This window comes from Puntigrus tetrazona, unplaced genomic scaffold (genome assembly GCF_018831695.1).
Source record: "Puntigrus tetrazona isolate hp1 unplaced genomic scaffold, ASM1883169v1 S000000001, whole genome shotgun sequence".
In the NCBI taxonomy this organism is placed as follows: domain Eukaryota; kingdom Metazoa; phylum Chordata; class Actinopteri; order Cypriniformes; family Cyprinidae; genus Puntigrus; species Puntigrus tetrazona.
Genome location: NW_025047681.1, coordinates 2,816,794 through 2,829,486, shown reverse-complemented (window position 1 = coordinate 2,829,486; position 12,693 = coordinate 2,816,794). Strand labels below are relative to the sequence as shown.

Here is a 12,693-nt window from a genome sequence, read left to right as displayed (position 1 = left end):
TTTTAAAACTATGAAGAAGACAGCCAAAACTCATGTTTATTAGAACAGGATACATCTTAGGCATTGTTGAGACTGTTTGGTCTCGATTAATTTGGTTTAATCATTTTTTGAGTTTGTCTCTGTTAGTGTAGACATGGGTTTGCCGTGGAGGTAAGAAATAAATATCTGTCTTTTTGACAAATGAATGAAAATGTTTCTACGTGCATTATTTTCAATTACATGATAATCAATCTGTGTTGTCTTTTAATGTAATTTTGAGATTTTTTGGACATAATTTGTATTATGAGGATTTACTCAAAACTGGTTCTGAACAGTATTTAGTTGTTTTTAAGTTATATTATTTTATTAAAATAAATAAAAAAAAATTAAAATAGCAATGCCTGATTGTAATTCTAAATGTAAGAGGAAAGTATATTATAATTTAACATAAACTTCTGAAATGTAATTTATACATTTTAATATAGGTAGTTAAAAGGACAAGAAAAATATTTAAGCATAACACAATTGAAATTTTGGCATAATGTTTACAGAATTTGTTTGCAGCTGAATCATTTTTCTAGACACATAAACATCGGAAAAACATTTAGAAAACATAAAACATTTGAATTTGGTAGGCATTCATGTGTGAAAAAATAAATAAATAAATAAAAAATTAGTATATATTATTAATAAAAGCAATAATCACAGCTAAGTGTTGTGTGCGTACTCCTTGGTTCTTCAGCAGTGATTTCTGAAAGAATAAAATTTCTTCTAAATCTTATTTGAAAGAGTCTACTCCATTGTGGGCAAGGTGCAGTAGTGGGGTCAGTGTGATGGAGTTGTCTAGCTGCTCTTCAGCTAATGCAGAGTTTAACTCGCAAGTAGTGGTTCTGCCGACATCCAGTAAGACCAAACCAGATCAGTAAATGTGTTCAAGTTTATGCCTCTAACAGATAAAATAATGTTAAACATTACTTTCTCATTGTGATGATCGCTCCGGCTGGGTCAGCTTGTGCCTCACATATTATGTTAAATTCATCCTTTAAGCTGCTGTTATCTCACAGCGCATCTTTACTGGTAAATCCTCATTATTCTTCTCTTCTTCCAGAAACGAACAGTAGTTGAGATGAACTAGATGAATCTTATGTTTCTTGTTCTTGAAGAGCTACCTATAGTCAGAAGAAATGTCTGATGGTAGATCATCACAATAGAGTTAGCAGATAATAATCAGAAAGTCTACTTGTACTTTGAAACGTGTAGCTGCAAAGTTACTTATCGTCAACAAAATGTTCTTAAGAGACCATTTTAAAGAATTAAAGAGTTACAATATCTTCATGCAGGCATGATAATGTGGCCATTTACATGTTGCACACGTCTCATGTGGACGATCGTAATAACAAATGCTTGTGGGCGTGGTCGGATTAAAAAAGTTAGTTCAGGCAAAGAAACTTGACATGGTGTTGGTTTCATAAAAACAATTTTATCACATTTGTTTTCGACTTGACAAAATTAGTTTAGAAGTAGATATCAAGCTTTTCTTAGACACACTATATTGCCAAAAGTATTCGCTCACCCATCCAAATAATCAGAATCAAGTGTTCCAATCACTTCCATGGCCATAGGTGTATAAAATAAGTTTTAACACTTGTATTTTTTTTATTTTATGTAAGTGGACATGAGTGTGAAGAGAAGCTGAAACTAAGGTACTATAAACTAATGTCATGTATATCATTACTGAACAGCAAGTTATGACCACATGGTATTTGTTGTATACATATGTGTACAAGTACAAAAATATGAAGGGCAGTGCAAACTGAAATTCATTCTGGCACATTTACACACTTATATTTTTGCTTTCACACACATACATCTCAATTGTCTCTCATACTCACATTCCCTATTCACATACTTCTCTATTTACATACAAAATACTTTTTCATGAACATACATATATATGAATATATACATACATATATACATATACAGAAATGTATGCATGTCTGAGGCTTAGACTGTATATATATATATAAAAAAAAAAAAAAAAAAAAAAAGACAACATGACTCCACTTCCCTTCCACTATAGAAAGTGAATTCCCAGTATGACCACTGACATCTTGTTAAATTGTAATTATAATAAATAATTTAATTATTTAGTTTGTCTCACGTTCCATTAGATTACATGGAGAAGGTGGGGTTTATGACTTACACTGCAGCTTCACATTTCAAGACTGGTGCAGCACACCCGGTCTGAGGAAAATATGTGTATGTGTGAGAGAGAAAGAGAATATAGTTGTAATAGAAGGCACGCTCAACTTGGGCATTGGCATCGGTAAGAAGATAAATGGGCCAGAACCACGCAGAAACTACACAATACTTCTGCATTTTTTATGGGCCATTCTCAGCTAAAAGCTGTTTAACAATTTGGGTTTGCACTTTTTGTAATTGTGGCCCAAGGTCTATTTTATCAGAATGGACACTGCTAGAACAAAGAAATTTAGCTGACAGGTTTAGTGATTAAATTCTAAAGGGACAGTCAGTGGTCACAGTTCTGCAAAAAGTTATTTAAAGTAATTAATGCTCAATATAGTGTTGTTTGAGGTTTTAAAATTTCAGTATTTTGGATATTTTTTTTCCCCTGATATCACAAGTAAATCTAAGAGATGTCTGTTTGATGTCTGCATTTACTTCTGCAAGACATTATTTAGGTTGTTTGCATATCTGCAATACGTCTATTGGATGTCTTTAAGATGCTCATGATTAAGAGTGTATGTAAACTGACATCTGTAGGACTTCTGCCAGAAGTTTGTAGACAGCAGATGCTTTCCAGATCAAGAGATCTTTAACAGACATGTTGCAGATGTACGTGTGCTATCTGGGTTAGGAGCTTATGATGACAACATAAAATCAGAATAACCATTCAGTTCCTGACCCCAACCTCCCTTTCATTCTTGAAGTTGATGCATCAGACTGTGGCATCGGAGCAGTTCTTTCCCAATGTCATGGCTAGCCTAGAAAGCTTTTCCCATGTGCTTTCTTCTCATGAAAGATGAGTGCAGCAGAGAAAACTATGATGTGCGAAACAAAGAACTATTGTCCATGAAGGCTGCAACTGAAGATTGAAGGCATTGGTTGGAAGCAGCCATGCATCCATTCCAGGTGATCACAGACCATAAAAATCTAGGATATGTCAAGAGTGCCAAGAGATTAAACCTACACGCCAAACAAGATGGTTTTTATTCTTTCTCATTTCCAGTTCACTGTAACATATGACCCAGGAAACAAAAATCCAACAAGAAATCCAGCACCTACAAACTGTTCTAGAAACAAACTATGTTCCCAACAACTGAGAAACCGTGTCATGCAATGGGTACATACATTACTTTGCTCTGGGCATGCAGGCATCTCCCAGGACCCTTCAGCTGACTCAAAACACATTTTGGTGGACTTTTGTGCACAAATTGAGCAGGCTTTTTCAAAACTCCCAAAGCAGTTCCATCCGATCTTCTCAAGCCTCTTCCATTTCCCCGATACCCATGGTCCCACCTTTCCATTGATTTTTGTTACAGACCCACTCCTCAACCAGCCTAACTCCATTCCAGTGTGTACTCGGCTACCAAACTCCACTTTTTCAGTGGTCTTGTGAACCATCTTCAGTGCCTGCAGTCAACGACTGGATCCGATGTAGTGAGAGGGTGTGGGACAGTCCTCCACATTCTACCTACCAACCAGGCCAGAGGTTCTGGCTCTCCACAAGAGAACTGAAGTTACAGCTACCAAGCAGGAAGCTCAGTCCAAGATTTTAAGACAGATTAATGAAGTCACTTTCCAAACTATCATATTTCTCCCTCCTTCCATTTAACCCTCCTGAAATTGGTCTATCATAATGCTGACTCCAATGCTGAACCATGTGAGCCTCCACCACTAACTAAGAATAGTATTTGTTGATTCTTCTCTGTTGTGACACATTAACCATGACCTCCCGTACTGAGGTACGTACTGAATAGTGAAATCGGTTTATTGTTCCACCCCTAGTGTGTCAGGAACTAACAAGGATTCAGTTGCAGGTTAGAACTTAAAATTTATTTCTTGTCTTTAAACAAAAACTTGACTGGGGCAGAGGGACGGAAGACGTAATACCAGACAGAAAATAACAGAATCAAGTAACAGTCAATAAACAAGACACAAGTCACTGCGCTAGGCAGTGAGTATTTGGCGTAAGGGAATCTGCTCTAACCTCTGCATCAGTCCTGCTGCATCATCCCAGCAGGTGAGGAGAAACTGCAAAACACAGCACTGTAGGAGCCAGGATAGGAACAGAGGAATACAGGTCTGGAGGAAACAAAAGGCAGAGCAAACAAAAGGAGTAAAATTTGGAGCCTACCTGGACTGGACTGGACTGGACTGGACTGGACTGACTGACTGGACTGGACTGGACTGGACTGGACTGGACTGGACTGGACTGGACTGGACTGGACTGACTGACTGAACACAGCATCTTCACACCACAATGGTCAGACTGCAAATGAGGGGAACTTAAGTAGAGGGGAAATTAAGGAGCTAATGAGCCACAGGTGAGAAGGCAGCTGAAGAGGTTAATCAGATGACAGTGGGGAGGGAAAACACAAGCACATGGCAAACTGTTAGACAGACAAAAACAAAAACAAACTGATCAGACTGAAGTCATTACATAGTGTGTGAATATGTATGTATGTGAAAGGAGAATGTATGTGTGAAAACAGAAATGTAAGTGTGTTAAAGCAAACATATGTGAATTTAAGTGTGTAACAGTGTCAGATTTATTGGATTATGGCTTGTCCTCATACAAAAAAAGTTTTTCACAAATAATATATTTAAAAAAAAAAAAAAAAAAAATATATATATATATATATATATATATATATATATATATATATATATATATATATATATATATACAATTTTTCTTTAAAATTGTGTTTTAATATTTGCTGCTTTTTTTACTTTTCTAGAAGTGAACTTGAAGAATACAAGAAGAAATTTGAGGAGTTTAAAGCAAGGTATAGTATTATAGAACATATTGTTCCTTTCTTTCGGTCACTCTGAGTTACGCCGGATGACCGATTTAATTGGGATCTCGCCGAGAGACCAATCTACTTCGAGTGTATCTAAACGAGCCAATTGAAGATTGGCATGCGCTAATCGCATCCAGCTGCCGCTGATCACAGCGTGGGTATAAAAAGCAGCAGGTGCAGTGCATATTCAGCTTTTTCGCTTTGGAGCCGAGCGTGACTGTTCTGCTCCAAAGACGATCTACGAGTGTTGGAGTACGGCGTTTCAGCGGAGATCGTTTTCCTGCGTCGAGTGGATTGCCACAATCAGGCTGCACTACCCCCCTGTTTGTGTGCAAAGCGGCTATCCCCTGTTGCCTCAGCACTAAAAGAGCATTCGCGGGTGCGTCTTTTTAAAGACAACGTTACGTCTGGCAAACTCGACGTGTCTTGGAAAATAGTGTAGGTCTTGCTTCAGACGACGCAGACACCTGCGTGTTTCTGGATGTGGTTGTTACCTGGTGTTAGGTGATGGTCACAATCGCTGCCTCGTGTGCCTGGGCTAAACACGCTGAGGTGGCGGTTGTGGATGAATCATTTCCTTGCGGGGAGGTGGTCATCTCGGAGTGATGGGCGGGTTCTGTCACCTTGAAAAAAGGGGGCGGGGCTTGTGTTTGCTCGACTTGGTTCTCATCCTGGCTGCAGACAGGTGGGCTCCATTTCGGGTTGTGACACAATGCTTAAACTCTGCAACCAGTGGAGCTGCAAAAGGGGCAGTCTGGACCCTCACGTGAGGTATTAGCTGTACCTCTTGGGCTCCCTGATGATCAGAAGTCAATCGCTGCATCGGAAGGTGAGCCAGACATTTCTGGAAGTGAAGATCCGGTTTGCTCTGCGCCTACCAGGCGCTGACTGTACTGGATATAGATCTAGAAATGGTGGCTATGCTTGCCCAGGCCCCTGAGGTGATCGGGATCGAGTGGAAACCTCCACTGCTTCCCGGGCCCTCGAGGCTGGACGATTGGTATTTAAGGGTGGCTCGCGCTGGTTCTCAGGGCTCCACCCTGTACCTTTCTTCCCCGAAGTGCATGAGGAGCTTACTGGGATGTGGAAGGCACCTTTCACTGCCAGAAACTGCCCCAGTGGCTCCTCCTCCTTCACCACCCTTGACAGCGGCACAGCCAGGGGTATACGGTGATCCCCTCCAGTGGAGCGGTCAGTTGGGATGCAGCTGTGTCCCAATGCCGCTTTCCGCTTGGTGCGCGGTGATCCTGTGCTCCCTCCTGGGCCTGCAGGTACTGTTGGCTCTGAACGGCAGTGCCTTGTGTGGCCTGTGGACAAGCTGCGCGCTGCAGTACACGCAGTACAAGTGGTTGTTTTGTAACATGGTTGAGACAGTTTTGTTAATAACAGTTGATGACTGATGGGAAAAGTGACAGGTTCAAGAAAATTTGTGAAAACTAAACGCACACAAAGTGCGATGTAAAGATATATAATGGAAAGTGAAGAGACTGAAAAGTAAAATGGAAGTGAAGGTGCAGCTCAGTAGACAATCTTTTTTTTTATGTGGTTATCCATGTCTTCAGAATTTGGTTGAGTGTGAGACTGCTGTGTTCTACATAATACATTCATTAGCTAACTAAATATTAAATGTTAGTTATTGTATATATTTTAACTTGAGGAACTAAGTGTCACTACTTTTATTAGACTATTTCTAAACATGAGTATGTGTACCTTAACTTGAGTCAAGGATGTGTGTATTTTTGCCATCTCTGGATTTAGACAAGGACGTGTAAACTGTAATTTAAAGAGAGTTTGAATAGCCATAACAAAATGTAATGTGATGTGTCATATTGTTGCTGAACTCTTGTGTCTGCATTATTAATAATTTAAAAAGTATGTGACTGATTTTTCTTTGTTTGTTATTGCTTGTGACACCAATCATTCATTCTTGGTTTTTAAAGTTTGTTTTGTTTATTCTCTTTAGGGTGGCATCTGATGCGGTTCTCGACATGGGAAGCAGCGGAGCTTTAACTGAGGACCTTAATAATCCTTGCAGAGAAACCGAGCTAAAGAAGATGTATGATAAATTGAGACTACAAATGCTGGCAAAATATATAATGGAAATTAAAAAGAAATCAAAGACAGACAAAACCATAAATGAAACAAAAGAAAAGGAAAGGCTTAAAGCAATGCTGAAGGTAAGGATCTTTAGATCAGAAGAGCTAGCCTTCCTACATAAAGATTGTTTTCTGAGGTGAACCTGTCACATCTTCATAAACTAACATTGTATTGTCTTTCTTAGACGTTTTCACTAAAGCTCAAAGAGACATGACTAAAAAGAAAGATGTTTTATCCTTTATTCAGGAGGGTGAAAAAAAGGAAGCAAAAACACAACACAAAAATACAAAAACGCAAACGAAGGTACAGAACCCCAAAGACTTTATACACCGCGAACACCATAGAGTAAAATTAAGTCTATTTGCAGAACATTTGGTACCACTCTAAATACATTGCAGCATGAACAGTTTAGTTTGTCGCTGCTTCTTGATGTCTGTGTATCTACATAATACAATACACAAGTGCAATTTATGCATTACTTGAACATTCATTCACAATCACTACTAGATCTGCACTTTGTTAATTTGCTGTAGTTTCACAATTATGTAAAATGTAGACATAACTGAGATAAACTTACAATTTTCACATCATCATAAAACCTTTTAGAAAATGCTTGATGTTATGCACTAACGTCTTTGCTTTACAACAGCTTATACATTTGCTAATGAGAGAGATCAAGGATCAAAAGCCCAACTCAAGCAAACCCTAATCTCAGTGGTAGTAACATTATTTTAACTAATAAAATATCAACATCTGATTGTCTGTAACTAACAACCCAGATAGCACACGTGACGCCTGCAAGATGTCTGTTAAAGATCTCTTGATCTGGAAAACATCTGCTGTCTACAAACGTCTGGCACACGCCTAAAATGCATTCTAAATCATAAACATCTTAAAGACATCTAATAGATGTCTATTTGACATCTAAAAGGAGACGTTCAATAGACATATTGCAGATGAGCAAACAACCTAAATAATACGTCTTGCAGATGAAAATGCAGACATCAAATAGATGTCTCCTAGACGCATGTGTGTGTCATCATTTAATTAGTCACTTGATTAGCTCATTAACTTTGTTTCAGAGTTTATTTAACTCTATTTAGAGTCGCATATGCACTTTAGAAAGAAATATATGCACTAATTTAAAAAATCATCGAAGTGATATTAAACTACTGTTCTTTGTTTATACTTTGCTTTAAAGAAACTTAAATTCATCGATTTAGCTCTCCAAAATCTGCAAATGATAATATTTCATGAAGAGGCTAGAAATCTCCAGACCATGTACAAGGTAAAGAAAAATACAAAATACAATAAAATGTAAAGTGTTAAGATATTCAAACCATTAATTTGTCCATCTGGAACTGTTTCAGCAACCTGACCCTCTGTGTGAGCTGGCTGATGAATGTTACAAGATCGGCTGCCTGCTGGCTTTACACAATCCACCTCTGCTGCTCGACTGGGAGAAAAAAGAGCCGTCAGATTACCTGCCACCAATTAAGATGGAAGACACATCTGCAAAGACAGCTCTGGAGATTTAAAAATCCAGCTGTATGAACAAAAATCAGCAACAGCATTATAGAGATTAGAGACTATATGTTTTATATAGATAGTCTAAAATTTAAACCTAATAAACCAAAAGTCACTACTTTTAATGTGAATGGTCAGGGGTTGGAAAACATATGAACAAATATATACTCCCTCAGAGTTCAAATTAACACTTTTCTAGTTTATATATGGATAACACAGGCAAATATTATTAACATTCAGACAGCGTTAGTGACACGCTTCTGGCTTCACTAGTGTTTCAATGCACTTTGCTTTCTATTTCATACTTATTCAATGTTGAATAGACGTTCAATTTTGCAGATTGGCTCAACGTGGTACGTGACATTGTTTCACTGTTGAAATCACAATGTTCTTTCACCAACTTCAGCATTAGTGAATTATGGTAGTTCTATAGACTTTGGATTAATGTTTAATAACCTTTGATTTGGCAAATCGGATCAATGTTAATATTGTGACGTTGTTTCATGGACTTACCTTCAGCACCGTGAATTAAGGTGTCGATTTTGTAAACTGATAACACAACCTTTCATCATCGTATTTTCTACATGGTAAATACACAATGTAGATTAGCATTTAGCAATTAGCATTTAGATGTACACTGAACACACACAAAAACAAAGTCTTTACAATCATCTTCAATAAACTACATGCTCAACTTTATAGAGTTATTTTGGAAACATACTGTATAAAACTTTTCAGAGTTTGTGTTTTGTAGTGGATGTATTTTTAAAAACCTGTACAGTCCAAATAAAATATTTAAAGACTTTTATTACAAGAGATTTATATATTTGTGCAGTGGAACAGTTTAAGAATGGAAGCTGCAACAGAAAGTATGTCTGTGGTAAAGGAGTACACACACACACACACACACACGATAAAGAGACATTTTTGTAACTGTAACTTGTAACTGTATTTCAGCGGTAGTACAACAGGCCTCAATGAAACAGCCCCTCCTAACTTTTAATTTTATAAGTGTTTGCAGAATTCTTAGGAGAGGTGGAGGTGTAGCTGCTCTATTTAAAGATGTCTATCAATGCAAGCAAGTGTCATTTGGTCAACACTTGTCTTTTTATTATCTAGGATTGTGCTAACGATGCTCCACGCACTCTGTTTTTCATTATTTACAGGTCTCCAAAATACTCTCCAGACTTTCACAGAACTGCTATCGATGATTTACTCAGTTTGACTGTTATTGCAGGGATTTTAATATTAACTTTGATAATACAGAAATTAATACTACACAAGAAATGGTAACTGTTTTATACATTTTGAGTTAATTTAGCATGTGCACAGGCCCACACGTAATTATGAATACACTCTAGCTGGACCCATCAGTAAAGGTCTAAACATCTCATCCAGTGTTAGTAAGGACACTTACCTAATTACTTAATTAAACAATTAAGTAATCAAACTTAACAAGAAAAAGAATAAGGTCAAATAACGATAAACAGGAAGACAAGCACATCATCAAACCCAACAGGTATGTAATCATGAACCTCGCCTCTGTGGCTCTTTTCCGATGGCCAAGGAACACTCTCTGGAGTACTAACTTTCAGAACTGTATTTCCCATAATGCCCTTACCTAGTCTGATTACCTTCCCAGGTGTACCTTGTTAGATCAGCTATTTAAGCTTCACTCAGACTGTCTATGTTGACCTCTGCCTGTGTACCCTGATCCTGATATTATCTGCCTGCCTCGACCCTCCCTTGACTCTGGTTATGATTCTGTCTTTTGCTTTTGACATCCCTGTTTTTTTTTGTAAATATCCTGCTTGTATTACCATTCTTATTAAAGAGCTTGCAAATGATCCAGAGGGCCTATGCGCAGCCAAAGGCACCAGTGACCAATGCGGTTATGGAGATCTCGAAGGCCGCAGTGAAGCTGAAGCGACCGAGGGCTGAAGTGGGTGAGAGGAAGGAGGGGCCTGATGGAACCAGCGGGATAGAGGGATGAGACAAAGACAGAGGAGTGGAATCCTGATGCAGCGGAAGGTCAACATCTGATCAAGGTAGAGCCAGAGAGATGAGGGAGCTGGTGTTCTGTCAGTCCACTGTGGAGAGGAGGAGCTAGGAGCCATAGTGGAACCAACGGAATTCTGAGGAATTCTCTAGCCATAACATTGATTGGAGACTGGCAGACCTGTGGCAAATCCAGCAAAAAGTTAGAGGGCTGAGGGCGAGCATAGGGGGTGACAGGATCTAGAAGTGGAAACCAGAATGGGTGGAGGAGGGATTTTTAAAACTCCTCTAGGCTTAAAACGTGCAGGCGTTTTTGCACCGCAGGTTCAGGGGCGCTCTGGAAGCAGCGGGCTCTAGCGGCAGCTCTGAGTAGCTGAACAGAACCAGCAGAGGCTCTGGGGTAAGAAAGAGCCATGTGATTTTGCTGCAGCTGGTGTTTCTAGGCTGAAGACTGTACTGGCACTGGGAGGAGACGAGTGACCAGATTTAGTGCTGAGGCATGTGGAGGTGGGTGAGGCACGGCTTGTTGCTGAGGAGACTGGATGAGGAATTTTGGGAATTCATTGACATCCCTACCTCAGGTAAAATAACTCAATTCCTGGAAGGCCGGAGCCCTGCAGAGTTTAGATGCAACCCTAATTAAACACACCTGATCCAGCTAATCAGGAACTTCAGACCTACATAGTATATGTGTTTTAGCAGTGTTGAATCTAAACTCTGCAGGGCTCCGGCCTTCCAGGAATTGAGTTTGACAATTTGAGTCCTGCCAGCTTACCTTGTTGGAAAGTGCAAGGATTTCCTCCACATAACTCTCCAACGTCCATCCTCTGCCACAGACGCCTGTCCTTAGCCATTCATTATAGGACTGTGATTCTGTTACAAATCACGGTAGTAATAATGGGTCACAGGAATGAAGTATATCAAATATTCTTTTAATTCAAAGATAAACAGCTTCAACACACGTATGGCAATTACTAACATTAATGACAGACAAACTGAAAGGGGCAGACAGAATCAGGAACACATGGGAAACATGACTGGAGACAAATAAAACAATGAAGTGATCAAACTCAACAAGAAAAGGAACAAGACCAAATTAAGATAAACAGAAAGACAAGGCACAACATCAAACCCGACATACATGTAACACGCAGTATCTCTGGTATGCTGTCAGTTTCTAAAGAAAATAAGTTTAATTCCTCTCACAGCATCTCTGCTATGCAATCAGTTTCTCAGAATCTTCTCATAATTTTTCTGTAATTTTACAATTGTTGGAGGATAGAAAATTATTTTCTTCAGAAACTGATGGAATATTTAAATTATACTCATCCAGCCAAGTCAGGATGTTTTTGATAGCCTCAGCCTGCGACAGAGAACTGCTGGGTAAAGTTGCTGGGTACGAAGCTCTGGATTATGCCTACACTTGTTGAGGTCCTTCGGTAATGGGGCCTAAATTGGACTTCAGGGGTTTCTAGTAGCTACAGACATTCCTTTTTTGTATAATATCATGTATATTTTCAGATGTCAAAACCATGTCTTGAACTAAGCACTGACTGCATATTTCTTTATACTTCAGTCCAAGTTTAAGATAAAACTTCCATTCCATCTTCCATTATGACTGTATGGAGCTGTCTGAAGTACAGAACCTTTAATCCTGTATCTGCCACCATATCTTCTCTGAAGGGAGTGGTAAATGGGGAACAAGTTGGTTGCAATTCACAGTCTCACAACTAAAATGTGCACTTTTTCATAAGAATTTTTTTAATTTTTTTTATTGTGACTTGTGAAATGGAAAGAACTTTTACATGAACAAGAAAACATCCATAGTACAATATTATTGCAAAAAGTATTTGTTAAAAATTTGAAAAAGTTTAGTTTCTTTAACTAATGATCTTTATCAAGAGTACATGTGCTTAAATGCCCTAAACACCATTCACTCATCTGTAAACATTCATCTGAGTAACAACAATATATAATCCCCATTAACCTTGATTTAAAAATAAATCTTACCAATAATACATAAGTTGTTTATTTGTATTTT

General features: G+C 38.5%; 1 protein-coding gene across 49 annotated transcripts in view; it reads right to left on the bottom strand.

Moving 5' to 3' along the window:
* Nucleotides 1–12,693, bottom strand: part of LOC122331512 (trichohyalin-like) — a 590,129-nt gene that overhangs the window by 185,783 nt on the left and 391,653 nt on the right. The window lies entirely within an intron of this gene.